Source organism: Armigeres subalbatus, chromosome 1, assembly GCF_024139115.2.
Source record: "Armigeres subalbatus isolate Guangzhou_Male chromosome 1, GZ_Asu_2, whole genome shotgun sequence".
In the NCBI taxonomy this organism is placed as follows: domain Eukaryota; kingdom Metazoa; phylum Arthropoda; class Insecta; order Diptera; family Culicidae; genus Armigeres; species Armigeres subalbatus.
The window spans coordinates 17,367,191-17,376,453 of record NC_085139.1 but is presented as its reverse complement, the minus strand read 5'-3'; the positions used below and the strand labels follow the sequence as shown (position 1 = coordinate 17,376,453).

At 37.4% G+C, this 9,263-nt stretch overlaps 1 pseudogene; it reads right to left on the bottom strand.

Moving 5' to 3' along the window:
- Positions 1–3,946: 3,946 nt before the first annotated feature.
- On the bottom strand, positions 3,947–9,263 carry LOC134205984 (uncharacterized; annotated as a pseudogene).

The window sequence follows — 9,263 nt, the reverse complement described above, 5'->3', positions numbered from 1 at the left end:
TAAAATTAAAGCAAAACTATACTCAAACTGTGCTGATAATAATTCAAAAGTGTTCGATATTTTAAAAATTTGAATAAAAATAAATAAAAAATAAGTATTAATAAACTGTTTTCATGATATCATAACCCATACCAAAATTCAAACCCAAAACTCTTAGAGTTTCTATAACAACATTGTGTAACTGCCACATTTAATTTAATACTTAGGATAATACTAATTCATTTTTATTTATTTATACATATAATATTTATACATATAATATACATAATATCGATGAATACATAAATATGGAATATCATACAAACAACTTGTTTAACTCACGCAAGGCCCTTAACAATAAAATCAGCATCAAACTGCGATTCTTGAAAAAAAAAATACACGGAAATTTTTTTTGTTTACTATATGTGAAAATTGTGAAATGTTTGAAATGTCATAACTTTTTGTTTATTAGTTTACCATCACCAAATTTTTATGGTAGATAGCTAATATAATGGACCGTTTTCCTAAAAAATTACGTTCGAAAAAGATAGGGTTTTGAGATATTTGAGTTTTGTGACAAAAATGATATTCTTAAAGGCAAGAAAAATTTTTTTTTACTGTCCGCATTTTCTGAAGAATAACCATTTAGTTGTCTAACTTTGCTGATAAATCATAACAATCGAACATTCCGTTTTTGCTGTGCAGCTTTTTAAATATTTTTGAACCATTTTCACATACACCCTTTTGAAAAGTTAGTCGTGACTCAATATGAAGATTTGATATCGAAAAATGACGATTTAGATGAAATTGAAAAACTGTGCAAAGTTTCAACTCAATAGAAAATCATGAATTAAAAATTTTCTTAAATTTTGATGCTGTTGCTTGGAATCGCTCACTTGTAACTCAAAGCTAGTGTGGGAATACATTCTGGCTTTGAAAAACTTATCCATACGCAATCGAGTCTACCTATATTGGATCCCAGGACATACGGGTCTAGAGGGAAACGAGATTGCTGATGAGCTAGCCAGGAATGGATCTAATGAAAGGTTCATTGGCCCTGAGCCCTTCTGCGGGATCTCAGACTGCTCTGTAAAAATGGAACTGAACAAATATATGGTCAGTCAAATCACATCAAACTGGAATGCACTTCCCCATACGAACCAATCCAACAGGCTCGTAACGATTAACCCCAAGAAAACCCAACAACTATTAGGTCTCAACAAAGGGATCTCAACATCTACACCGGTCTAATAACTGGACACTGACCCTGCAGATACCATCTACAAAAAAGATCGGAGCAATCCAAACCTCAAATTGCCGCTTCTGTGACGAGGAGAGAGAAACATCAGAACACATCCTCTGCTATTGCAGTGCACTCACCCAACGTAGGTTCAAAGTTCTCAGCAAGCCCTTTTAGGGCCTGCTGACATATGGATCTTATCCCCCAAGGACGTGGTTGGCTTCATAAAGCTAGTCTCGCCAGAATGGGGGAGTCACATACTGTAACTCAGGATCTCTATTCATCAATAATAGATGGTCTTGAGTTCAGTCGATACCAAGGTATCTCAGTGACAAACATGTTACTGAGATAACTTGCGTATTTCACAGCAAAAGGGTATATCACAATAGTCCTAAAATCTGGACGCAGTGATCTTCACCCGACAAACGAGGAAAAATGGTTATAATTATGCGAAATTTTCCGTTTACAGTGCAAACAATCTATTTATTCTACAATAGATCAATAGGTTTTTTCTTGTGTTTTGTTATTTTTAAACATCGCATCAGTGTATCAGATTTTTAGATAAATAAAGTGCTTAAGTCATAAATTGGCCATTTCGTTCTACTACAAATTTACAGCAAAACGTTCCTTTTGAAGTTCTAATTTATGGAATAATTTGTATTCTAAACATAGAAACATTCATTCGAACAAAGATTTGCTCATCTCTTCCATCTAAAACATTTGGCAAGAAAGTAAGCTAATGGAAAGCCAGAGAATAGCCAATTAAACAGTAAACCGGCCTTGTTTTTATATTTGCTAACATTGTAATCCCTTTCTTTTCGCAAAAACAAAAGTCCGACAAGCAATAAACCTCCATCCATGACCTGAAATACTATGACTCAGAAATTACATGAACATTATATCTACATTCTTAAAATTAGTTTCGTTCGATAGTATAGAGCAGAATAGGTCCCACTTGCCCCGTTTGAAGGGGTAAGTGGTTCCCACAAGTAAATTTATTTAAGTCACTAACAATATTTTTGTAACTGAATAAATAGCTTACAACATGCCTACACTTCAAAAACGGAAGCATATAATGATGTATCCGTGGTTAATGTCATGAAATACCCTGTTTTCTATGTATGCTTTAGCGATTTAGCTGAACTAGCGTTTTTTTAGGTCCCACTTGCCCCGGGGTACCTTATCGAAACAGGGCTGGAATACTCCTCAGTGTAGATGAAATGTGTGTCTCTCTCGCACTCCTCATTATTGACCTGAGAGAGTGTGTTGTGGTTATTACTCATTTCTTCCATTCTATTCCACAATGTGTCCTCACTGTGTTTTTACTCAGCAAGAAATGCGTGTTGCTGGCACAAAGCGTTGAGGAAAAATAGTGGCATATACTTATTGTGGTCCTCAATGAGTTTTGAGTACTAAGAACCAAGTGTGAAAAATGAACTAAAAGGAAGCTTGTGTTTTCTTGTTTTGATGATCATGTAAAAACGCAGCAGTCTATGCAAATATTATTGGTATAGGTACTTCTGTCATTGAAAATGTTCAAAGTTCTAGAAAATCATGGTAATTTAATTATAAGTAGCTTGCCGGAACTGGGAATTCAATCAAGAATCGAAACGTGAACAACTAATAAGGTAGCGATAGGGCGAAATTTATTATAGCATCACCAGTTTATTCGTTCTCGGCTTTTATTGATAAACTCTCGGCTTTGATTGCCGACCTTAAACCTACAATTTGCGTCGAAAATGTGAAAAAGAAGTGATATTGTACGTGTTACCGATATTGTACCGTTATGTTCCATACTTTAGTAAATCGGAAGATCGTGTAAGTCGATTCTCCCGTACGCAATATTGTACACTGAAGTTGTTTTTTGTCGCGGGGGATTTATCCCGCGTGAATCAAAACCGTACAAAAAACGACGTGAATTGCAAACATCTTTAGAAACGCGCGGCTCCTAAAAACCACGTAAACCCTAAAATCCACGTATAAACCCGCGTAAAAAGTGACCCCAGTATACGATCTTATCAAACGGTTTCTTAAACTTCCGTCAGTTGCCGTAGATTCATCAACTAGTGAGTATGATATGCTCAACAGACAAAGGTAAAAACTTGCCGGTCTTGTGGTCGCATAACTTTCAATATACAGTCTCCAGCAAGGCTAACCGAATATCACAATATAATCTTGAAGTGGGGTCGCTTTTTACACGGATACATGCCGTCAATTCCTTTTGCTACAACTTTCAAAATACGATTTTTCATCGAATTCTTGTAAGGTTAACTCAATATTTCATTCAATCCAAAGGCTATCGTTAAAAAAAACTAAAATGCGTTAAAAGCTTCGTCAGTTTACAAAGATCCCATCAAGAATAAAGTTCTATCAACAACTACCAACAACTGATTTTGTTCAAACAAACTGAAATGATTTGTTTTTGCGAAGACGCGGTGGACGCAGTTGGCGTTGTATTGTACTGATTGAAATCCGAGTACAGAGCTCAGTGGAATAGATACGTTTGCGTACGTCCCATGGGAAAACTGCCAAAAGGTACGCAAACGTATCAATTCTGCTGGGCTCTTACATTAACGTATTATATTATATAATTTCATAAGCTGTTTTTTCCCAATTAGCAAAAACTCGCAACACCAAATAATCAGGCTTTCAAATTTATTTATTGAAATCAATATTTAAATCGAAAATAGGTAGATGACATCGCATTCGACTGCTACAGTTTGCTTGTCACAAATATTTAAAATCAAAGTAAACTGTTTTAATCATATCCTTGTTAGCTTTCAGATCTCAGGCTTTCAGGAACAAAATCTGCTGCAATGACAACGATCCAATAGATAATCGGAACTTTGACAAAATTTGCCCCAAACCGTTGAAAGATCGCTCAACAAAAACTTGAGTGCACGGGAGTTGCAGTACAGTACAAGCTGAACAAGGCCCTCATCTTTGTTATACTGCTTCTCCCACCACTCAATGACATCACAATCCAGAGGCAAAGCCGGTTCTAGCGAGATACCTCTAATCTTTTTTTCCATTTCAGTTATGTCAGATGGCTTCGACTGACGGCTCACTAAAAGAAGTTGTTGGACACGTTTCAGAGGTGCGCTTTTTGAGGTTGAAGGACTGGATGGATCAAGGTCTTCGGACATTGTTTTCTTCCCATTAATAGCCTGTAGCGATTGCCATGTAGCCAACAGATGCTTCTGCAAAGTATTTAGATATTTAAAAATCTATGAACAATAATACAACAATCAATACTTACAATTGCCTCTTCTTTTTGCTCTGCGGTGAGAACAGGTGCATCAAACTCATTCAACCTGAGATCTACATATAATGCAGCGTAGAAAGTAGCATTGTTGAACCACATTGGTTTACGTTGGATTAGTGCTTCCAGTAATTGTTTCGCAAGGGTTTCCGTGGATTCTTCTAGCTCCAGACAACATTCTTTTCAATATAAATAGAATGACCCACATGTGAGCGTTTCTTCCTGAATGTGTTTAGTCAAAACATACAGAGGTGTGGTTGCATCGACAAATTGGTCCACACGTTTCCAAAAACAGGTACCATATTGTTTTTTCCAATCCGCTGAAAGCAAGCTGTTGATGAAATCCTGCTGCTGTAGAAGACAATCAACCATCAAGTGAGATGAGCCCCAGAGCGTGTCACCATCAAGAAACGGAAGTTTCCTCGATTTGTCAAGCTTGAATGAGTTGCCATACGGCTGGGCTTTCAAAATTGTCACAAGCTTCCGGATTTTCTTCAGGAATTTGGCAAGCGAATCCTTTCTCAAAACATCTAACACTGAAAGTTGTACTGTATGTGCCGCGCACCTTATTCCTAAGTGACTTGCCTTTTCTATTACTGGAAGTTCATCTTGGATCTCTTGCAGTTGAAATTCATCGTTCCAGTGCATCTCGGAATCGGATGTATCAGTTGAAGAGTTTACGTTAAATTTTCAAGTATAAGCAATAAGTCAAATATATTAGACCATCGCTACAAATATTCTACAATATATTCAAATATATTCAAACTTACCTTTCTGAGAGTTCGTCATCAATGTCCGTTATGTCGTCTTGTACAGTATCCCAGTAACTTTGATTGGCATCGATATCCTCACATTCATCCATGATGTTATCGTTAAGCTGCTGGCAGTTCCGGAGAAGTTTTGCTTTATATGCTTTGTTATATATATGTTATGCTTTGCTATTATATGCTTTCAGCATATTGCTGCCATTGTCAGTAGTAATACTATACACTCGGGCCAATTCGACGCCGAATGTAGACAGCGCTTTCAAAACTTCTTCCATGATGTTCTCAGCCGTGTTCCTGTCGAATCTTTCGCACATAACCAATGTACGAACGACAATTTGACCTTGCTTGATAAATTGTGTATTGATTCCGAGTATTCTACCCTTTCGTGAGGCAATATCTGCTTTAATCGAAATTTGCTTTCCATTCAACTCTAAGGAAATGAATTTTACTAGTTTTGTAGTTACCTCGTGAATGTACTGGATAACGTTATGACGATTCATATGACCAATTTTCAATGAATCGTGAATCGGATGCAGAACTTCCTAAACGCATTCCAGATTGAAAAACTCAAAGGTGCAGTCCAATCGGGTTGTACGCAAAGGTGACGTTGAACTACGTAGCTGTATGCAATGTACAGTAGAGTGGCCCAGCCTTGTATGGGGGGAAAAAAAGTTGTCGAATTCTTCGGGCACCCCCCAGGATTGTACCATTGGATAAGAAAATCAATCTCTGAAAATTTCAGCTCAATCGCTTGTTGCATAAGCTGGTGCATTTGAAGTTCATATGGTGGTTTTAGCAAAAATGCATAGGGAAATGCACCTCCGTCACTCTTTCGTTCCAAAAATTGGTTCGGTATGCTCGATTGAGCTCAAAATTGCAACAAAGGCAGTTGATATGTTAAAAATCAATTCCACAGAACATTATACGATGATTAAATGTTTTTTTTATAAAGTATTGGATGATCTATTGGGAGTTGGGCTATGCACTTTGGAATTAATTGATTGTCATTAAAAACGTGCGCATGTTATCAAAGGTGGCTTAGGGCCTTAGGGGCAAGCCAGAATAAACGCGACGTGCGATGCGACGCGACAGTGCAATTTGACAGCTTGTTGATAATGATTGTTATTCTTTTACGTGAGTCACGTCGCGTCGCATCGCTCGTCGCGTTTACTCTGGCTTGCCCTTAGATATGTGCTGTGGCGCGCGTTTCTCTGCATATGTTTGATAGCGCGCAAAACCACACATCGCAGGCATCTTTGATGGCATGCGTATGTTTTTCATGGCAATCAATGAATTCCAAAGTGCATAATCTAACCCCTCATCAATCAGCCGAAAACTATATAAAAGTTCATTTAATCATCGTATAATGTTCTGTGGAATTGATCTTTAACATATCAACTAACTGCCTTTGTTGCTTTACTATCATGCTTATATGTAGTAAGCTGGAAACGATTGAGTTTGTGGGGTGGATTGACAAGCGATTTACAAAATCAACCAAAATGCAAATGTTACAAATATGCGATCATGGGCAGTGAAAAGGGTGATAAAAATAATATTTTCAAATAATCGAGGCTGAACAACACTCTCAAGCCATCACTTATCCAAATTCTTCTTCTTTTTCTTCTTCATATTGGCATTACATCCCCACACTGGGACAGAACCGCCTCGCAGCTTAGTCTGCATTAAGCACTTCCACAGTTATTAACTGCGAGGTTTCTAAGCCAAGTTACCATTTTTGCATTCGTATATCATGAGAGTAACACGATGATACTTTAATGCCCAGGGAAGTCGAGACAATTTCCAATCCGAAAATTACATAGACCGACACCGGGAATCGAACCCAGTCACCCTCAGAATGGTCTTGCTTTGTAGCCGCGCGTCTTAAATTATGAATTGATATAAACTCGCTAGAAAGTAAGAATCGTTCGATAATTGTATCTCGAAGCAATGGTAAATGCTACTTTTGAACTTATTTTCCTACATAACATCAAAACACGCAATGCCAAACATCCAATTGAACGTCATAGTTGACATTAAATTGGTATTAGTCAGGTTTTTATTAAAATGATAATTTTGTGTTTATTATCAATTGATTCCAAAATTTGAACATGTTATCACCGATGATAACTCACTTACTTTTCCCACCGCAAACTGGAAGAGAGATTAAGCACCAACCACTAGATCAGTCTAACCCCCGGTGGCTGATTACAGAAAAGCCCATCGTGCGAAACCTGGGCTGTCAACGGCGTTCGGTGGTCGTCCTATGGAGGAAGTTAGAGTAGACGCGACAAAGAAGTTTGACAGTTTATTGATGATAATTATTATTTCTTCACGTGAGTTGCGTCGAACTTTGCGTATACTCCGGCAGACACATAGGAATCAGTGTATCTATTGTATTATCACAAAAGATTCTTTCTAATGCAATGACGGACATAGAAAACTTTCAGTTAATAATCAAAAAACCCAGATTAATCCACCTAGCGGTGATGGCACCTTTCTCGCGTAAAAAGGTAATAAATGTAGCCTTTACGCTTACACCTCGATGATGTACAAGAAAGGCAAAACAGTTACACCGTCTAATGTTATGATAGAAAATTTACGCTAGTAGACGACAGATGGCGCTGTCAAAAGTTTCTCGAATTTCCTATGTTCGAATTTTGACTTTCGGACAATTTAGTACTATGAAACTGAACGAAGAGCATACTTACGCCTAAATGCGTGCAACACGAGCATCTTTATAGTACGATGAAACTCTTAATGGGAAGCCACGGATAAAATATTCATAGATGCAAGGCATTTTTCATAACACATTATTGTTCTATGTGACTATGTCTCATCACTATTTTAATATTATCTATTTTTTGCAATTTGCAATTATTATGAAATTCAATAGTGATCAACAGCGTTTTAGTCTCTGTCGGATGCAACTTGTTGCAAGAAAATCGATTAAGAGTTTCTATGTGAAAATTTGGCTAATAATTTTTATGGCATTTTGTGCACACACACACGCACACACATACACACACACACACGCACACACGGACAGACAGACATTTATTCAGCTCATCGAGCTGAGTCGAATGGTATATAACACTATGGGTCTTCGGGACTTCTATCAAAAGTTCGATTTTGGAGTGAAATGATAGCCTTTCGGTACAACTTAGTTGTACGAGAAAGGCAAAAATGCTTATAGATCACTAAGTTGAAAGGCAGGCCAAGTTTAAGTTGGAATGTAGTGCTAAGGAAGAAGAAGCTTGCGATGCACTTTCTTACAAGATTGACTGATTCACCGAAACCGATTTCTAAACTGTTAGCAAGTTTGGGATTGTAATTATTATCAAACATAAATATTGTAATACACTGGAGTCGGTTTTTACGCGGAGAATATGGGCCTCGTAAATTTAAATAACGTAAGAAAAAAGGGTAATCCCAAAATATGTCTAAGCAAACCGCGGAAATCCCAAAATCCGAGTGAAAAAAAAAATCGCATGAAAAGCGACTTGTGTAAAAAAACGCGTGAAAAACGATTTCAGTGTACACCGGATATGATATTAACGGCTGAGATATTAACGATCAAAGTCTATCATATTTTCTTGACGTTTTTCGATTTTTTGCAATCGTAAAGTGTAAAACCCCAATATAGAAAAGACAGACGTAGTTCTACGTCAAAACTGCAGAGGGACGTTGCCAACTGTTACCCATTGCACCAAATTCATTATGTAGCGATTCAGATCTACTGTAAAAGAAACTTCTTAGTTCCAGGAGCAGTTGTTAACGATTGTGAAGAATCGGAGCACACAGCTTCTTCCTGAAAACCAAGTCCTATTACCTTGTCCTTGTGCTTGAAAATAATGTGCCGGTTCAAATTCCATTTGGCGGAGCATTTAATTACTCTTTCAGCATCGTTGCACAGATTACATGTTGCTGCACTCATCTCTTTTCCATCTTCCAAAATCCACTTTTTAGTTTTGAAATAATCAAACAATTCCACATTTGATCGGTTTTTAGAAGCCAT